Below are 20,405 nucleotides of genomic sequence, written 5' to 3'. Positions count from 1 at the left end.
GTGCTTTTATAGAAGAAGGAAAAGATTTTCCATAATGGCTGTAGCAAAATGAAATAGATTTAGAAAACCAGGTAACAATAGTTTGTTTATCGATCAAGTTTCCTAACTTGGCTCCCTGGAAGAAAGAAAACAACTGGTCAGTCATGTGAATGGTCTTGGTCTTATCTAAGCAAAGTCCGATTCACCTGTATATGTCCAGAGAATGGAGAATTCAATCACCCTTGTTTTGAGTATCGAAAATGGTAAAAAGACTGATGCCCTGATTCACGGATAGCTCATTGACCACTTTAGGTGTAATGAAGGATCGACATTAAGAGGAACCCTGTCCTTATGAAAGGCAAGGAAAGGAGTTCAGAAACTCTTCTAGTTAAAGTAAGAGCTCCTAGAAGGAGGAACAAAATTTTAGAGAAATGGAACCCGCTAGTTCAAAGTTTGGTAGAGTGATACTTTATAGGCAAACATTAAGGTTCCTAGAAGGCGGAATGCCTTTCCTATGTGGAGTTAAATGAAGGACACCTTTAAGAAACTGCTTTACCTTAAGCCTGGAAAGTAGTGGGGGGTCTAGAGGCTGACTTGCAGAAATAGTAGATAAGTGTTCTGTAATTGAGGAGTAGGCTAGACAGTACAGTTGTGTACACTTACCATAAATGTAGATGTATGAGTGTATTCACTGTTGCAGTCATCACATTTGGGTTATCTGCTTGCAGTAGCCCTCAGTCGGCCTGATTATCAAAGTCTTGGGTCCTGCATTGATTGCTGTCTCATCTTCCGTGACGTCAGGTAGTCAGGGGTATAAAGCATGCAGCCGACACCATTACATCAGTTTTTCTTGCCCCAGATGTCAGTTGCCCCCTTAATGGGAAGCAATTATACATATATATATATATATATATATATATATATATATACACACACACACACACACACACACACACACACACACACACACACACACACACACAAGGTTATACCGCCAACAAAAAAGCAAATATACCAAAAAGCTTTTAAGTATAGCAAAGGAGAATAGAGGTATAGCCAAAAAAAAAAAACAGGGGGCTGGAGGGAGGGTAACCAGGACTGCAACAGTGAATACACTCAAACATCTACATTTATGGTAAGTGTACACAACTGTACTATGTTCTTCGTGTTTCACTGTTGCAGTCATCACATTTGGGTAGATTTCCAAAGCTAAGGATGGGAGGATGAATTTAGATAGCATTAGGACCAGCTATAAGTCCCTGCAAGACTGCAGTGGCAAAGCCAGCTCTGGATTTAGAGAAAATTGGCAAATGGTAACGCTTGGTGAAAGTATGTACAGAACTCCAGGTAGCAATTTCTAGGATGTCTCTGGTAGGGACACCTCTCAGAAATGTTGTAGAGGTAGATGCAGCCCTGATTGAGTGGGGTCTAGTCCATTGTGGGATGGGTTTTCCATGGTGCTTATAGCAGAAATGAATGCAATGGCCTATCCATTTAGAAATGGTTTGCTTTGAAATAGCCTTCCCCTCTGCCCCTGCAGCAAATGCCATCAGCAGTTGTTCAGATTTCCTTTAAGGTTTAGTCCTGTCCAAGTAAAATCTAAGGAGTGCAGTATCCATTCCCCTTTGTTCTGTGGATTAGAAAAGAAGGTTGGCAAATGAATTGACTGATTAAGAGCTACACTGGATACCACCTTGGGCATGACAGAGGGATTGGTCATGAGGGACACCCTGTCCACATGAAAAATGATGAAAGGCTCCACTGCCATAAGGGCCTGGATATACTTCTTGCTGTAGTGATTGCTAAAAGGACATCTGTTTTCCAAGAAAGGAATTTTAACTCTGCAGTTGCAGCTGGCTCAAAAGGTGGAAGAGTGAGTTTTTCCAATACAAAATTAAGGTCCCAGGCTGGAGTTGGTGCTCTCCTGGGTGGTCTTAAGTTTTTGGCCTCTCTGAGTAACTGCTTGAGCAGTGGATGAGAAAAGAGGGGTGGGTCTGTGTTGTAATGAGCTGAAACAGCTGAGGCATGAATTTTGATGGAGGAAAGGAAATGCCCTTGTGAAGCATCTCAGTTAAGTATTGAATAATCTGAGGTAAATTTGGTGCTGCTGTGGCCATCCCTTGAGTTTGGTTCCAGGCACATAATCTTTTCTATTTTTCAGCATAAGATTTTCTAGTACTAGGCCTCCTTGCCTCCAAAATGGCATCAAACACTAGTTTACTGAGGGATGGTAACGGAGAGATTATGTAATTAGCCATGCTGCCAGGTTCAGGGTTTGAAGCTGGGGGGTGCAGAATCTGGCTTTCCTGCTGAGACAGCAGGGTAGGGGTCTGAGGTAGGTGCCATGGGGCCAGCCATGACACAATGCGCAAGAGTGGGTACCAGTGTTGGCATGGCCAGTCTGGTGCAATCAGTATCATCCTTGGTTTGTCCTGTTTGATCTTTAGTAGTACTTTGGAGAGGAGAGGCAGAGGAGGAAAGGAATAAACTGATAGATTTTTCCAGTTGAAGAACAGAGCATCCACTTTCCAATCTTGTTTGTGGGGAGTCCTTGTGCAGAATTTGTCCAATTGGTAGTTCTGGGGGGGAAGACAACAGGTCTATATCTGGGATTCTCCCAGTTGTTGATCAACATGTTGAAAATCTTTGGTTCCAGTTTCCACTCATCTGGGTCCATGAGATTTCTGCTTAGTTTGTCTGCCAGTGTATTTAGTTTTCCTGGCAGGATTTGAGCCTGTAGATGCACTTGGTAGCTCAAGGCTGTGTTCCACAGAGCCATGGCTAGTCTGCAGAGGGGGTAAGAATGGGTACCCCCCTGCTTGTTTATGTATCACATAACAGTGGTGTTGTCCGTCTTTACCATTAACTGTCCTAGAAGAATGTGGTCCTTGAAGGCTGTGAAAGCATTCTGTACAGATAACATTTCTTTTTGATTGATATGCAGGTGCATTTGACTTGGGTTCCATTTGTCCTGACTGCACTTCCCTGCCAGGTGAGCCCCCCCATGCATAGTCTGATGCGTCTGTTGCTAGGGTTTGGGCAGCAGGGGGTAGAGTGAATGGTAGTCCCTTGTTTTGTTGGCAGGCCTCTGCCCACCAAAGGAATTCTAACTGTAGGCAAGGTATGATAGGAATCATTGCTTCTAGATCCTGAGAATGTTGACACCATAGGCTTTTTAGATACCATTGTAGTTTCCTCATATGCAGTCTTGCATATGGAATTAGTAGAATGCACGAGGCCATGAAACCCAAGGCTTGCAGTATTTGCCTTGCAGATAGCAGTGTTTTTGTGGCCACTAGTTTGAAGCAAGTTGTCAAATGAATTTGCTTCTCTGGCGTGAGGAAAGCCATCTGGGAAGTTGTGTTCAAGCTTGATTCCAGGAATATAACTTGTTGACAGGGTACCAGATGTGATTTCTTTTTGTTTATGGTGTACCCCAGACAAGTTAACACTTTTTGTACAAATGTCAGATGAGATTCAGAAGTATGTCCTGGCTTTGCCTGAATTAGACAATCGTCCAGGTATGGGTATATTTGAATGTTTCTTTGCCTGCAAAATGCAATGACTGGAGTTAGGCACTTTGTGAATACCCTGGGCACAGTAGATAAGCCAAAGGGCAGTGCAGAGAACTGATAGTGCATGCAGCCTGCTTTGAAGCGTAGGTATTTTCTGCAAGATTCCCTGATTGGGATGTGCAGGTGCCAACCAGGCATCTTTACCTATCATGGGAAGCAACTGATGAAGAGTTAGCATCTTGAATTTTGGAATCACCAAATAGGTGTTTAAGATAGACAGGTCCAGGATAGGACGCCATGAGTTGTCTTTTCTGGGTACCAAGAAAAGTCTTGAGTAGCAGTCTTGTCCCTTTTCCTCTTCTGGTACAGTCTGAATAGCCTTTAATCCTGAGAGAGAGAGTACTTGCTTTTGAGCCTCTGCCCACTGATTTGGGGGTAGATCTGGCCAACCATTTGGTGTCGGTAACATGTGGAGGTGAAATCTGTATCCTTAGGAAACTGTGTTTAAAACCCATTTGTCCTGGGTAATGAGTTCCCAGTTTTAGTTTTTTGCTTGCAGAGCAATCATTCCCCCTAAAGGAGCAGTCAGTTGAGAAGTGCTTATAAGTTTTAAAGTTAAGTCATTGAGACAGCTTACCATAGGGGGGAGTCTTACTACTCCCCGATTTGGAAGTGGGAGCCCCCCATGGCTTAGTCCTGTGCGTAACCTGGGACTGAAGCCTGGGTGTTCTGCTGGTTCTGGGTTTGATCTGAGAAGACCTGGAAGAGGCTGGAAAGGACCAATTTTTTGAGGGCCAATGCCTACTAAATCTAAGAGGCTGCACTTGTAAGAAATCTTTAACAGTTTGCATAGATTTAGCTTTTTCCTCCATCTTTTTAAGAATTTCTTCTGCTTTGTCGCCAAACAGGCAGTCCCGATTTAAGGGAACATCCAGCAATTTAGTTTTAATATGACCTGGCAAAGATTGCTCCTTAAGCCAAGCATGCCTTCAAGTACAGACCCGGTGACATCAGCCCTGCAAGATGCCTCTAGTGAATCAAAACCACAATGCAAAGTATGTTTTCCAACCTGTTCAGTAGAATGCATTAAATCCTGTAAATCCTTATTGTCAGCACAATCAGGAATCAACATCATTTTCTGTTTAAGCAATTTAATAATATGTGCTGATACTTTAACATATGAAACTGGCAATTTAAGGCCCTGATGGCCAAGGTTGCAGAGGTGTATACCTTCTTACCCCATCTATCCAGGGCCCTGGAATCTCTATCAGACGGGGTAGGATTTTTGGCAGTAGTAGCCTTAATGCCCTTGGGTCCCTGCAAAATGGTCTCAGGATCTGCAGTAGGATTTTTAAAAAGGAATTTGTGAGAATCAGGAACCCTGTAACATCTACCAGGTTTTTTGGGAGCAGGAGGTAAAGAGTCACGGGTCAAGCCAGATTCCGAAAAGGCATCGTTAGCAATGTCCAGCACAGGAGGAATAGCTAAAGGCCTGTGTTGGGGCAGGAGTAAGAAATCTCTAAGCCTCTTTTTAGAATCAGAGTAATCCTGGCTTTCCCAGTGAAAATGCTCCCTAAGAGTATGCAGGGTTTCACCAAAAGAGAACTACTCTGGAGGGGGAGGGGGGGGGCAGAGGGAATAGAGTCCTCTGCATCAGAATCCTCATAGGTAGATAAGGGTAAATCCTGGTCATCAGAGGAGACAGAAATTTCAGAATCCTGGTCAGAAGTATCATAAGCAAATTCAGTCCTAGGTCTCTTGGCTTCCCCTGATTAAAGTAATAAGGTCTTCAGCCATTCTTATTTGTTTTTTAGACATAGAGGCCTGACCATGCGGTCTCGGTGTTGGTTTCCTAGGCATGGTTCGAGTTTTAGGCGTAGAAGAAGAAGATGGCATCGGTTTAATATGTAAGTCAGTAAGCCTGAATACACCCACAGAAGCCGGTGCCTGCACAGCGGCTCCGGACCCATCCAAGGTAGAGACATCCGCAGGTTCCACAGTTGAAGCATCGTTTAAATAAGGCACAAAACCGACAGCGAAGTACATTGTGGTCAGGGCCCTAGGCAAGGAATACAATACAAATGAAAATCTTTATGAGGTATTTGCTTTCCACAAGAAATACAATTATTGACTTTTACTGACATCGACTTAGAGCAAGAAAAAGTTTCCCCAATGGGGTACTTAGCTTTAGTTGAAGACTTCGGTTCTGAAACTCGAAAACGAAAATTTCAGGAGTCGGCCGACCGGCACTTGCGAACTGCTTCTGCTTCGGGCACCGCACGGCAAGAAAGACTGATGTAATGGTGTCGGCTGCATGCTTTATACCCCTGATTACCTGACATCATGGAAGATGAGACAGAGACTGACACAGGACCCGAGACTTTGATAATCAGGCCGACTAAGGGCTACTGCAAGCAGATAACCCAAATGTGATGACTGCAACAGTGAAACAAGAAGAACATCAGCTTTTAGTAGCTCTCACAAGTAAGAGAGGAGAGTAGGAACCCCAATCTGTGTAGGGTCATATTTTTGGCATGACACAAGGCAAAAAACCTTTTCCATTTGGATATCTAAAATTTTCCAGTGGTAGGTTCCCTTGCCTCCTGAAGAACCTGTAGCACATCTTCACAAAATTGGTGTTTAAAGGAGATCAGAATCCTATCATCCATAATGCCACACTGAGAGATAATGGATTGGGATAAAGAAGGGAGCCCTTGCATTGCATAAGCAAGTCCACTCTTTGCGGTAACTTGCGGTGATAGCCCCTGGCTAGGTGGTGGAGAGGGAGGAACCAATGTTACCTGGGCCAAAAGGGAGTAATCAGCAAGATTTTGGATTGTCCCTCTAGATCTTTAACAAGACCCCGGGGAGTAGAGGTGGGTGGGAAGCATAAAGAAACCTCCCTTCACAAGGAAAGGACATGGCATCTGTCCTCAATGCCTGATGGCAAGGAGTACTGGAGCAAAACAGCTACAGCTGCCAGTTATGAATGGAATACTTCATTTGTGGACCATGTCTTGGTAGACCTCTCTGTTCATCATCCATTTTTGACAGTCTTCCCTTGATCTGCTTAGAAAGTCCACCAGGACATTGTGCTGAGAGGGAATGTAAACCGCTTGGATGGAAGGGTTTGCCTTTTATGTCCTGCTCCCATGGTAGAAGAGCCAATCTGCATAGGTGATAAGACTTGGTCCTTTCATATTTGCTTATGCAGCACATAACTGTAGTACTGTCTGTGAAAATTCTGAGGAGACCTGGAGACAAAGTGTCAGAGAAAATCTCAGGTCTTGAATCAGTGCCTCTATTTCCTTCATGTTAATGTGTTCTGCCCTTTGATTTGGTGGCCATTACCCCTGGACCCTCAGGGAGCCTGTCTATGCCCTTCGGGCCACATATGATGTATATGTTTGTGTGTGGGTGTGTGTGCAGGTCCTAGTAAGACACTGGCAGCTTGAAAGGAAGGTCTGGGTTAAGCTTTACCACAAATATCCACCACTGAAATTCTTCCTATAGAAAGGGGAAAAGTGGAATTGGAGTATCCAGAGGATGGTAATGCTGAAACCAGATAGATTTTAGGTACTACTGGATCTTTGTCATCTGGAGTCTAGCAAAAGCCACCAAGGATATGGTTGCTGCCACGAATCCCTGAGCCGTGAGGGCAGGATTGAAGGGGCACTAGAAAGTAATAGTAGTTGGAGAGGGCCTGCACCTTTTCTAGTGGTAGGAAGGGCCTTGCATGAGAAGCGTTTACAGCCTGTAGCCCAGAAAGACAAGGTCTTGGGTAGGATTTAATGTACACTTTTTAAAGATTATTTAAAGATTACTGTGAACCTCAGACTCCATAGGAGGGAGATAGTGAAGCTGAAATGCAGTAAAAAAAATCTGCTGAGGGGGTGTCTGTCTTAACAAGTAATCTAGATATGGGAATATTTGAAATCCCTGTTTTCTGCAAAAAGTAAAGGCTGGTGCAAGGCACTTTGTGAAGACCCTGGGGGCAGTAGACAACCCAAAGTGTAAAGCAGATAAATGAAAGTGTGATGAACAAGCTGTAAATCTTACAAATTTCCTACAAGAAAAGCAGATGGGGTATGGAAATAAGCATCCTTCAAGTCCAAACAACACCAGGAAGGCCTGAGGATGGATGAAAGGTGAAAAAAGAGTTGTTACTGGCATTTTGAACAAAAGAGCTTTTAGAAAGGTATTAAGATGAGACAAATCCTGTAAGGGTCTCCGTTCTTCTTTTCTGGGTACTAGAAAAAATCTGGAATAAAACCCTTTTCCTATGTACTATTGTGGAACAGGTTCTACTTTACCTTGTTCATGCAGGACTTGTAGATTTCCATAATTGGGGATGGTCGGATACCTCTGAATGGTAGAATATTCTTCTGAGTCATCCTTTAACCCTGCTGTATAATGGAATAGGCTCATTTGTTTAATGTTATGAGCTGCTAAGTCAAAAGAGATCGGATCAGTATTTCTAATCAGGGGAGAGATGGACTAGCAAACAATAGGCTGATTTCTGTGGAAAGAGAGGCCTCCCAAACTTACAACTGTCTGGTTTATCCTGAAATTTCTTTCTAGGCATTTTCTTGCCCTTTAGAAAGGGCCTAGAGTCCTCGTGAGAGACGGAAGTGAGCTTAGCTGTGTAGTTTCCTACAATACTTGGGGGCAGAAGTGAGGAAAATTATCTGAGATCCTTCATAATTTTACCTTGCTCTTGCAAGACTTTAAACAAGTTGTCCCCTTCAAGGCAAAATAAGTCCCTGTTTAAGGGGGAATTCAGGAGCTTAGTTTTAATACCCTCAGGTAAGAAATGTGAACAAAATAATGCATACCTTCTCATGACAGACTGAGTACCAACTGCTCTGGAAGAAGTTTGCATTGCATCATAACTGCACTTAATGCTATGCCTATCTACCTGAGCCACCATAGACGTAGCCTGCTGCTTAATGTCAGGCACTTCCAGAGAAAACGTTTTATGGAAATTAGTCAGAACAGCCTCCAAATATTTTGTCATCTGTGTCTAGTAGTTCAAAGCTCTTAAAGCCAGACTGGAGGAAGTGTATATCTTTTTTTCCATAAATGTCTACTGCCCTCCTATCTTTGTCTGAGGGAAGGGCATTAACAGCAGGTAAAAGTTCAAATCGGCTTGATAGTTGAAATAGAAAAAGCAAAGGGATCTGCCAAAGGATTTTTATATAGGAACTTTAAGTCTTCAGGCACTTTATAGAAACTATCAGGTCTTGTAGGTACTGGAGGTTGAGAATCAGATGTAGTGGAAGTGGATGTAAAGGCATCCAGAAAACCTCCAGTACAGGAAGGACAGATGCAGGTGAAGGGATGCCTACCTCTGGTAAACTAATATCTTTTTTGTACATCAGATATTTGCATTGATTCCCACTCAAAATGCTGCATCATCTTAGATATGGTTTCCCCACAGGAGATTTCCTCTACAGGAGAATCAGGAGATAAGGTACATGCATCATCAGAGGCAACTTGGCCCAGAAAATGAATCTGGGATGAGTAGGCCATGGAATGACCATCTGGATCACACTCTCTCATCTTCCTCACAGGATGACTCAACTTGCCTTTTCTGAGTCGCAGAAGGAAGAAGAGACAGCAGTTTGAAAGCCAAACAACCGCAAATAGGGTTTAGGAAAATTTTATCCATTCTTCTTTCTGGGACATCTGAGAAAAGTAAACATATTTCATTTTTTCTTCTTGGGAGTGACGTCCATTTTAACAATGCGTGGCAGATCCGACTCCTGACATACCAAGATCAAGGACCCTGGTACTTCTTCCTGATCAAATATTTGGGGAACACCCGCAGGTCCTTCTGAAATTATAAGCCAAGGTTCTCCAATATTTGGGGAACACCTTCGGGTCCTTCTGAAATTATAAGACAAGGTTCTCCCTTCAACAATGTATCAGTAAGATCAATCATAGCAGATGTGCAAGAATCACAATGCCATACCAGCCTCAGGCAGGGTCACAATAGCAAGAGCCTGAGAATCATTAGACCGTACAGTGGATTCCAAAACCTGGGCAAACAAAGTATTGGGCTTGGACCGTATGAATTTCTTTTTCAGAATAAGTGGGACATCAGGAGTGGAAGGATCTGCTATTTTAGTTTGGGTGAGGTGCTTAAGGTACTGGGTCTCTAAATAAGTATTAACAGAGAAAAGATGTGTACGTAGGGTTTTGGTACAAACAATTGACAAATATTGGAGTTTTTACAGTTGTGTTCTGAACCTAGGCGACAGAGAAACTGGGAGTGAAGATTCTTAAAATTAATCTGCACACCACAGTCACACTTTCCCCTCCTAACTGATATCTAAAACACAAAAAATGCAAGAAAAAACAACTAAGGTTCCCAAACAGGGCACTTATTTAAACAAGTGAAGGCACAAAGATACTAACAACCATGTGCAGAACAGATGGACGAGTGAAAGACCTATGTTTGGACTGGTAGCGAGATAGTTTGGGTATACTGTTCTATGGAACGTTTGACTTTGGTACCCCAGCCGGATGTCCAGGTTATTTGTTGAGATAACAACAATATGGAATACTGCCATGGTGACCTAAGGAAGGACAAACTGCTAGAACTCAATGAAAACTAAACTTTGAAGTTAACAGCATTGACTCTAATGGTACAGTTCATAATGATGTACCATTAAGTAATTATGAAACAGATTTCTGAACAAACACACTAGGTATTTTTAGCAATATGAATATGTAGATCATAAACATATGAAAGCCATAAATAAAAAAAAAAAAATGGCTATAGAGAACAAAAAAGTAAAAAGTCTACAAAGATCAACCAAAGCATAGACAGAAAAGTCTGTAAAGTGGATACGTTTAATTCATTTTACTTTATTTTTATTTTACATTTATTGACTGGGTTGTTGTTGTCTTTCGGCTTTTCCCAGTTAGGGGTCGCCACAGTGGAACTCCGGTCCGCTAATGACTGGCAGTAGATTTTTACGTGCCGAGTTGCCAGCCCTGACGCACAACCTTCAACGAAGGTACGCCCATTCATGCATGTCTCCACACAGAAAAACAGGACAACGTCTTACTGTGAGGCGAAAATGCTACCGCAGCACCACATTTATTGACTGGGTAAATACCTATTTATTCATTCATTTGTTAAAAAGGTAAGCACAATAAGCATAAGTATCTCTTTTCGAGAAGCTCTGGGTGCATGACATAGTTATGTAACTTCTTCAGAAACGCAAAGTATGCCATCACTGAGGCAATCAAACTCAGTACTACAAAATGATGCTTATTAGCAGCTCATAGCTTTGATCTAAGAGATAATTCTCTAAGCTCCTTACATTGCTTTACCTCACAACTATTGCATAAAACTGAAAAGTAACTCAAGAAATAAAATCAAAGACTTCAACAGACTTAAAATACAGAGAAAACAACAAGTTTAAATGAAGTTTACAGTTCAAGAGCCACTAAACCCTAAATATAAAAATTATGCACCGTCAGTTGAAGGAACTAAAAAATACAAAGTTATGTACTTACCATAGCTTTCCATCTGTGTTGTCCATCTTCATTCTTCCTCAAACCTGTGGGTTCGGATCCAATCCTTGGATCTGACTCGGCTACTGCAATAGCTCGTGGCAACCAAAAAGCTCTCGAGCTCTTCCCTTACTGATAATGCACCCTTCTAAGTTACGTCATATCTTGTTTGCTGCTAGATACATATTTTGGAGTTCAGTACAGGGAAATGACAATTTAGGACCGCTTACTCTTACAGGAGTAGCAAGGTAGGGGATGGAGGGTGGGTTGTTTGAGGGAGAATGAAAATGGACAACACAGATGGAACATTATGGTAAGTACATAACTTCTATATCTGATGTTGTCAATTTTCATTATATCCTCAACCCTATGGGACAGAGTCCCCAGCTACCTTATACCATGGGTGGACTGATGGAAGGATGTTCCACAGTACCATTGAACCAAATGAAGCTCTTCCCCTGGAGACCATATTTAGTTTGTAATGAATAATAAAGGTATGGGGAGGTAGCCCAAGTATGGTCCTCTCATAAGCCATCTACATGTAAACTGTACTCCAGTAAATGGAGAGATTTGTTTTGTGGGCACAGCAGAATGAACTGGACCCATTCTCAGCTCTGATTCATCGGATTCTAGAGTTCTTAGCCCAATTGTTTAACGAAGGAGTAGCTTCTTTGACAATAAGGGTACAACTAGCTGTAATTTCTAATTTTCACATTGGATGCCAAGGATCTTCCGTTCCTTCATGCAAACTCTGTAAAGATTTTCTAAAGGGAACTCTTTTACTTAAACCCCCTTATAAAGACTCTACTCCTCCTTGGGACCTGAATTTGGTGCTGCAAGAAATTATACAATTCCCCTTTGAACCAGCCACAGCATCTGCAAGAAGAATTTCAGAGATTCAGGTTGTGTCATCTCAACCACTGTATTTGATTTTTCATAAAGACAGACTTACACTTTTTGTTCTATGAAACTAAAACGTAATTACCTGTGAACATCTAATAAGTGTAACAGGTATTCCACCCTCATTTGAAAATTTTGGAAAAAAACACTGGTAAAAAAAAAGATGGGTTAGTAATGAGTCTGTCTTTATGAAAAATCAAATACAGTGGTTGAGATGACACAACCTGAATTATTGTCAAAGAAGCTACTCCTTCGTTAAACAATTGGGCTAAGAACTCTAGAATCCGATGAATCAGAGCTGAGAATGGGTCCAGTTCATTCTGCTGTGCCCACAAAACAAATCTCTCCATTTACTGGAGTACAGTTTACATGTAGATGGCTTATGAGAGGACAACAGAATGTGATGGACTGGAGAAGACATCGAAGGTTGTCTGGCTATTAATGGAACTGGAGAAGCCAAGCAGTTAGCTTGTGGTTTGGAATGTCTGAGTGAATCATGCCTATTGGGTGAGACAGGAGGTTCGAAGCTGGATCCAGAATCCATGGTTGCGTCAGTAAATGAGTCCAAAGGAAAGGACTCAAATCTGTCGTGGCAAGTAAGATGCAATGAGGATTACTTTGCTCTTCATCCTGCTCATTTTCTGTAGAAATTTGGGGATTAATAGGGTCAGAAAGGCTACAGGAGACCGGGGGGGGGGGGGGGGGCAATCGTGAAGAAGAGCATCCCTCTGGGATTCCCCTCCTGGGGGGGGGGGGCAAAACAGCTGCTGCACTTGTTGTTTAGGGGAAAGGCAAAAAAAGAAGTTATTTACTCACCATAACGTTCCATCTGAGTAGGTAACTTCATTTGTCAGCAACCTGTGGGTCACGGATCCGATACAGGTCCGAGCTGGCAGCATACCAAGCTAAAGATCCAAGCTCCAAGATCCACTCCCTTACCCATACTACCCTGCAACTTCCTTCCAATCCTCAGATCGCGTTTTTCACCTGCACAAACAACAAAACAAACTAACAACCTGAGAAAACCTGACTCAGAGACAAACAAAACTCAAGCATCCAAACCTCGAGTTCAGCTAAATAACTATTCAGGTTAGGGGAAAGGAGGGAGGGACGGTTGCTGACAAATGAAGTTACCTACTCAGATGGAACGTTATGGTGAATACATAACTTCTTTATCAGAAGTAGTTAACTTCATTTGATCAGCAACCTGTGGGACAGAGTCCCCAGCTACCCGAAATCTTGGGAGGTCCTCAAGGAAGAATATTCTGGAGCACTGCAGAATCAAAAGCAGCCCTTCCTTTAGACATCAAATCTACCTTATAATGAGAAATAAAGGTGTGAGAGGATGCTCAGGTAGCCGCTGAACAAATGTCATCCAAGGAAACTCTAGACCAGAATGCAGCAGATGTTGCCATAGAACGCGCAGAATGAGCATGAACTCCCATTGGTTCTGGCAAGTCAGATTCTCTATATGCTAAGAGAATACAACTCAAAATCCATCTGGCAAGAGTCACTTTACAAATCGGTTTCCCTAGAAAAGATTTTGCAAAGGAGACGAAAAGTTGGTCAGATTTACTAAAGACAGCCGTCCTGTGTAAATAAAAACGTAACTGTCTGTGAGCATCCAGTAAATGAAGTTTATACCCCTCTTTGTTCTGGTAATTGGGGAAAAAAACGGCAAATTAATGGATTGATTAATGTTTGTCTCGGATGCAACTTTGGGAAGAAAACAGGTTTTAGTCCTGAGAGATACCCTGTCCTTGTGAAATACAAGGTATGGAGGTTTGATAGAAAGAGCCTGAAGCTCCGACACTCTCCTGGCTGAGGTAATGGCTACCAAGAAGGCCATCTTCCATGACAAAAACTTCAGATCAACGGAAGCTGCAGGTTCAAACGGAGGCGCGACTAACGCCTGAAGAACCAAGGTCAGGTCCCACGGTGGGGATGAATTTCTAAATAGGAGGTCTCAAAAGAAAGGTACCTTTTAGAAAGGCCTTACAAATTCTGGTAGCAGCGAGAGAACCAAAGTTGTCCCCAATATGGAAATGGGAAATAGCAGCCAGCTGAACCTTTACAGTAGATGAACTGGCCCCCTGCTGAAAAATATGAGACAAGAATTCTAGAACTGCTGGAATAGGAGCGGTAAAAGGATCCAAGTTCTTATGTGAAGCCCAAATGGAAAAACGTTTTCATTTACTATTGTAAATTTTCCTAGTAGAGGGTTTATGTGCCATCACTAGAATGGACTTGACTAGGGAAGAGATACCGGGAGTCCTGGCAGCTAAGGGAACTGGATCAGCCAAGCTGAGAGCTTGAGCTTGTCCAGGTTCGGAGGGGCCATTCCCGAGGGGAGAGAGATCAGATCCGGAATGGGATCCAAGATCCAGAGAGGAGCTATGAGATGAGACCGTATGCAGGGGAACCAGACTTGACGATGCCAGAATGGGGCTATGAGGATAATCTTGCTCCCCAACCGACAAGCTTTCTGCAAAAATGCTGTCATCAGCGCAAGTGGTGGATATGCATAAAGAAGACCGGGTGGCCAAAAGGAGGAATTAGAGTGAAAAACTCACGTTGGAAGGTGATGCGAAGAGATTGCAGCAAGGCTGACTCCACTTGAGGAAAATCTGTTCCGCTACAGAAGAATTCAGAGACCACTCATAAGGGGAGAGAATAGTTCTGCTCAATTTGTCCGCCAGAATGTTGGACCGACCCGGAATGTGCGTCACTAACAGGAAGCGGTTGGTGGAGATCTCCCATTCCCAAACTCTCATGGCTTCTCAGCAAAGAGGGCAAGACCTGGTTCCCTCCTGTTTGTTGATATACCAGACCACCAACATATTGTCTGACTGGATCGCAACAGTCCCTGCAGGAAGGAAGGCATGAAGGGCCTGCAACAGTAAAAAGACCACCCTCATCTCCAGTACATTTATGTCCAGAACGGTCCCTGTCTGAGTCCACGTGCCTTGGACAGTCATTCTTGCACAATGACCCCCACCCTAGGCGGGAGGCGTCTGTGGTCACTGTGGCCTGGGATAGGGGCATAATAAAAGGTCATCCTTCCCGAAGGGCTCGGGATTGGAGCCACCACATGAGGGAGTTCCTGCAAACCCTGCTGAGGGGAATCGGCCAGTTTAGCAGATGGTGTAGAATGGACCACTGGACTTGCAAAGTCCACTGTAAAACCCTCATGTGCAGACGAGCGTAAGGGATCAAATTGATCGCTGCCGCCATGGACCCCAAAGCTCTCAGGACTAACTCTGCTGGGAGAGCAGGAGACTGAAGAAGAGCTAGTACATGTAGAGTCATGCTGTGTCTGTCTGACATTAGGAAAGCCTTGACCTGAAGGGAATCTGTCCTGGCCCCTATAAAGTCTATAACCTGAACAGGTTGGAGGAACGACTTCTTGACATTTATAGTGATCCCCAACTGGGATGATAAACGGAGGAAGAAGTCCCTGGCTAGAGAGAGTAGATGCCTGGTGGGGGCGGTGAGGAGACAGTCATCTAGGTACGGGAAGACCTGTATGCCCTGGAGCCTCACGTGGGCCGCTACAACTGCCATGACCTTGGTGAACACCCTGGGGGCTGTGGTGAGACCGAAGGGTAGGACCATGAACTGGTAATGATGGGTCCCTAGCCAAAAGCGGAGAAACCTCCTGGACAGTCTGTCCATGAGAATATGACAGTACGCATCCTTGAGGTCTATGGAGCACATCCAGTCCTCATCCTGCAAGAGGGGCAGGATGGACTGGAGCATGACCATCCAGAATTTCTCCTTGGCAATGAAAAGGTTCATTGTTGACAGGTCGACTTAAGTCCCCCGTCTTTTTTGGCACCAGAAAGAACCTGGAGTAGATGCCTGATCTTGACTGGTCTGGGGGCACAAGCTTGATGGCTCTTTTTTCTAACGGATTTTCTATTTCCACAGCCACGGACTCCCTTTGAGTGGGTGGAACATCTTGGGAGGCACCTTGAGTAAGGGGACTGAATAGCCTCGGGATATTATCTGAAGCACCCAGCGATCTGTCGTGATGGACTCCCACTGAGCCAGGTGCCTCGAAAAATGCCCCCCCCCCCCCGACTGCCTCCAGAGAGGAGCAGTCGGGCAACCCTTCAGGGCTGCTGCACGGGTCGGCCGGAAAAGGGTTCCTGTGACCCGAAGTTCTTCAGACCCCGTCTGCCTCTGGGCCGGCGTCCACCTTGTCCCCCTCTGCCTCTGGGGGAGAAGGAGTCCTGAGCATTCCGGGCCTGCTGAGATTCCTGGAACCACATCTTCTACCCTCGCTGGTTCCTGGAGAAGGACCTTTGAGGGGTAGAGAAGTGGATTCCGACGGCTGACGGCGTTTTCCCATCTTTCTCGCTCTGGACCAGCGTCTCGCGGACGGTCTTCCCAAACAGCATTACCCATCAAAGGGTGCATTCGCGAAGGACTCCTTGAAAGCTTCAGGGAAATCGCAAAGCCGAAGCCAGGCATGACATCTTAAGGTGATACCGGACCCGCTAGCTCTTGCGGCTCCTTCCGTGGTGCAGGAGAGTAGCCGCATAGACATATTAGACACTGATTTGAGAGTGGCCATATGAGCCGAGAAAGTCCGTTTATCCACGGCGGACATGGACTCTGGGGGAGACTCAGCGTACTCTTTAACCAGGTCCCGCTGCAGTCTGATTACATGGGCCAGTAATTCTGTATGGAAGAAAATTCACTGTAATGACAGTTTTGTACCTACTATAAATGTAGATGTCCGATAGGTATGCATCTGCAGTCATAACATATGGGTTGTCCTGCCTCAGGCAGCCCTTCGGTCGGCCGGATTCCAAAGTCTGGGTCTGGCCTCGGCTGATGTCGCACCCTCCCCGACGTCAGAGCGTCTGGGGTATAAAAGCATCAGCCGACGCCATTTTCCTCAGTTTTTCTTGCCCCAGATTCCAGGTGCCCTCTAGGAAGACTAAATTTGGATAAATGCAATAGAATTCCAAACATTTGCAAAATGATATATATATATATATATATATATATATATATATATATATATATATATACATGTATATACAAACAAATTCACCATAATAGATTCCCCCAGCTAGCTAAAAGAGGGGTAAACACCCTAGGAATACCACAGAGGGGTAGGAGGGAGGGTAAACCTGACTGCAGATGCATACCTATCGGACATCTACATTTATGGTAGGTACAAAACTGTACTATGTCCTTCAAGGATGCATCTGCAGTCATAACATATGGGTAGAATACCATAGCCAATCTGGGGAAGGAGGTACTAAGAAAAAGATGGTGTAGTTAAGATCCCCTGCAGGACTGCAGTAGCAAAGCCTGCTCTGGATCTGGAGTATAAAGGTAGATTGTAATATTTGGTAAATGTATGCACGGAGCTCCAAGTAGCAGCTTCTAAAATGTCCTTGGTAGCCACCCCTCGTAGGAAGGCTGTAGTGGTGGCCGTGGCCCTTGTGGAATGAGGCCTGATGTTTGCAGGAACTGACTTTCCATGAAAGGAGTAACAAAATCGAATGCAATTTCCTATCCATTTTGAAATTGTCTGTTTGAAAATTGCTTTTCCTTGCACCCCAGCAGCATGTGCTACAAATAGTTGGTCAGTTTTTCTGCTACTTTTAGTTCTGTCCAAGTAGTAGCGTAGTTGTCTGTGTATATCCAGGGTGTGCAGAAGTTTTTCCCCTCTATTCTGTGGATTTGGGAAGAACGTAGGCAAGTGAATAGCTTGGTTCAAGGATACCCTAGATACCACCTTTGGCATAAAAGTAGGATTAGTTCTTAGTGTAACTCTGTCCTGATGGAAGATAAGAAATGGCTGTACTGCCATTAATGCTTGTAACTCAGATACTCTTCTTGCTGAAGTTATTGCCAGAAGGAATGCAGTTTTCCAAGACAGAAACTGAAGATCCGCTGTTGCTGCTGGTTCAAAGGAAGTGTTAGTTTCTCCAAGACAAAGTTGAGATCCCAAGCAGGTAAAGGGGGTTTTCTTGGAGGTTTGATATTTTTGATCCCTCTCAGAAATTGCTTGAGGAGAGAGTGTGAGAAGATAGGTGGATCCACATTGTATTCTGCTGAAATTGCTGAGGCATGAATCTTAATGGAAGAATAGGAAAGGCCATTGTGGAACAGTTCTGCTAAGTATTCCAGAATATGTGTCATGCTTGCCACTGTCACATCTAAGCCTTTGATGTGTTCCAAATGAAAAATCTTTTCCATTTAGCTGAGTATGTCTTCCTTGTGGAAGGCCGGCGAGCTTCCATGATAATGTCCTTCACTCTCTGTGATAAAACATTTTGTTTTGGATTTAAGGGATTTTCCAGGCAGTTAGCTGCAATGTTTTCAAATTGGGATGCATGATCTTGAAATTGTTCTGCGTCAGAAGAAGAGGCCATAGGGGGAGAGGCCATGGTTTTGCCTGTGACATGCTCCTCAATAGTGGATACCAGTGTTGCCTTGGCCAGTCTGGAGCTATCAGAATCACTCTTGGCTGTTCCTCCCTGATCTTCAGTAGAACCTTGTACATTAAAGGAAGAGGTGGGAAGGCATATACTTTTAGAGCTTTCCAGCTGAAAGAGAGAGAGTCCACCCTCCATGCTTGTGGGTGGTATGTCCTTGAGCAGAATGTCCTCAGTTGATGGTTGAGTTGGGAGGCGAACAGATCTATCCCCGGCGTTCCCCATGCCTTTGTTATGAGTTGGAAGATGTCTGGGTGCAGCATCCATTCATGTGCATCCATGGTAGTTCTGCTTAAGCTGTCTGCCAGTGCATTTTCCTTTCCTGGCACGAACTGGGACTGCAGTTGGATATTGAGTTTCAGGCATAGCTCCCATAGATTCATAGCCAGCCGGCATAGAGGGTAGGAGTGTGTGCCTCCCTGCTTGTTTATGTACCACATGACCGTGGTGTTGTCTGTCTTTATTAACAGGTGGCCTTGATGGAGGAAGGGTTTGAAAGCCTCGATTGCATGCATCACTGCCAGCATTTCCTTTTGGTTTATGTGCATGTGTAGCTGCCCTTGAGACCATAAGCCTTGGATACAGTTGCCCTCCATGTGTGCTCCCCATCCTCGGTCTGAAGCGTCCGTGGTGATGGTTTGTTTTGTTTTTGGTTTGTTGAAAGGCAACCCTCTGTTGGACTGGCAGGCCTGAGCCCACCACAGGAATTCCTTTTGAAGGCAAGGAATGATTGGTATCAAAGTTTCCAAACTGTGACTGTGTTGAGACCATACACTCCTTAGGTACCATTGTAATTTTCTCATATGCAGCCTGGCCTGTGGTATCAGAATTATGCAGGATGCCATGTAACCCAGTGCCTGCAGGATTTTCCTTGCAGTAAGCTGAGCTTGTCTTGTCAGATTCATGAAGTAATCCGGAAGTTGTTTTTGTTTTTCTTCTGTGAGAAAGGTCATTTGGGTGGTTGTGTCTAGATCCGCACCCAGAAAGGTTATCCTTTGGGATGGAACCAGTCTTGATTTTTGGATGTTGACTGTGTATCCCAATGCCTGTAGTAGGTGGATGGCATAGGACAAGTCTTTTATCAAATTTACCTTGTTGTCCGCTTGTATAAGGCAGTCGTCCAGATAAGGGTAGATTTGAATCCCCTGAAGTCTGCAGTGTGCAATTACTGATGCCAGGCATTTTGTGAATACTCTGGGCGCAGTAGATAAGCCAAAGGGCAATGCTGAGAATTGATAATGCTCTGATCCTGCAAGAAATCTGAGGTGTCTTCTGCAATTTGGTCGAATAGGGACGTGCAGGTATGCCTCCTTGAGATCTAGAGTCACCAGCCAAGACTCCTTGCCCAACATGGGAAGAAGTTGCTGTAGGGTCAGCATCTTGAATTTTGGCACAATGAGGTAAGTATTTAGTGCGGACAGGTCAAGAATAGGCCTCCATTGATTTTCTTTTCTTGGTACAAGGAATAGTCTGGAGTAAAATCCTTGGCCTTTTTCTGAAAGTGGTACCTTTTCTATAGCTTTCATTTGAAGCAAGTTGTTGATCTGCTTTAAAGCCTCTGCCCTCTGATTTGGTGGTAGGTTTGGCATTCCGTTTCTCTTTGGCAAAGTGTGGAAGTGGAACCTGTATCCTTTGTCTATTATTTGCAGTGTCCATGTGTCCCTTGTAATATAATGCCAATTTTCCGAGAATAACGCAAGCTTTTCGCCAAAGGGTGCTTCCAGTTGAGCCCTGGTGGGCGGAATCAGAGTAAAGTCATTGAGCCTGTCCTAGTGTAGTAGTAGTTGTTGCTGCTGTTGCACTACCTCTCTGGTTGGCAGGCTGCCACTGGCGGCCTCTGTAAGAGCCCCTAGATTGGCCTCTGCCTCTGGGACGTCTGTTCCTGCCTCTCTGGGCTCTGTCCGAGTCTGGAAAGGACCAATTCTTAGTAGACCAGTTTCTGCTGAATCTCGGTGGTTGTACCTGTAGGAAATCCTTAACTGTTTGCACAGATTTTGCCTTTTCTTCATACTTTTTCAAGACC

General features: G+C 44.2%; 1 protein-coding gene across 1 annotated transcript in view; it reads right to left on the bottom strand.

Annotated features, from left to right (window-relative positions):
- JADE3 (jade family PHD finger 3) overlaps positions 1-20,405 on the bottom strand; it is a 1,027,617-nt gene that overhangs the window by 611,314 nt on the left and 395,898 nt on the right. The gene's annotated exons all lie outside the window — the stretch shown is intronic.

The sequence above is a fragment of the Protopterus annectens genome, chromosome 5.part0 (assembly GCF_019279795.1).
Source record: "Protopterus annectens isolate FY-2018-M chromosome 5.part0, PAN1.0, whole genome shotgun sequence".
Lineage (NCBI taxonomy): Eukaryota > Metazoa > Chordata > Ceratodontiformes > Protopteridae > Protopterus > Protopterus annectens.
The sequence above is the reverse complement of the archived record's forward strand: the minus strand, read 5'-3'. Positions and strand labels throughout refer to the sequence as shown.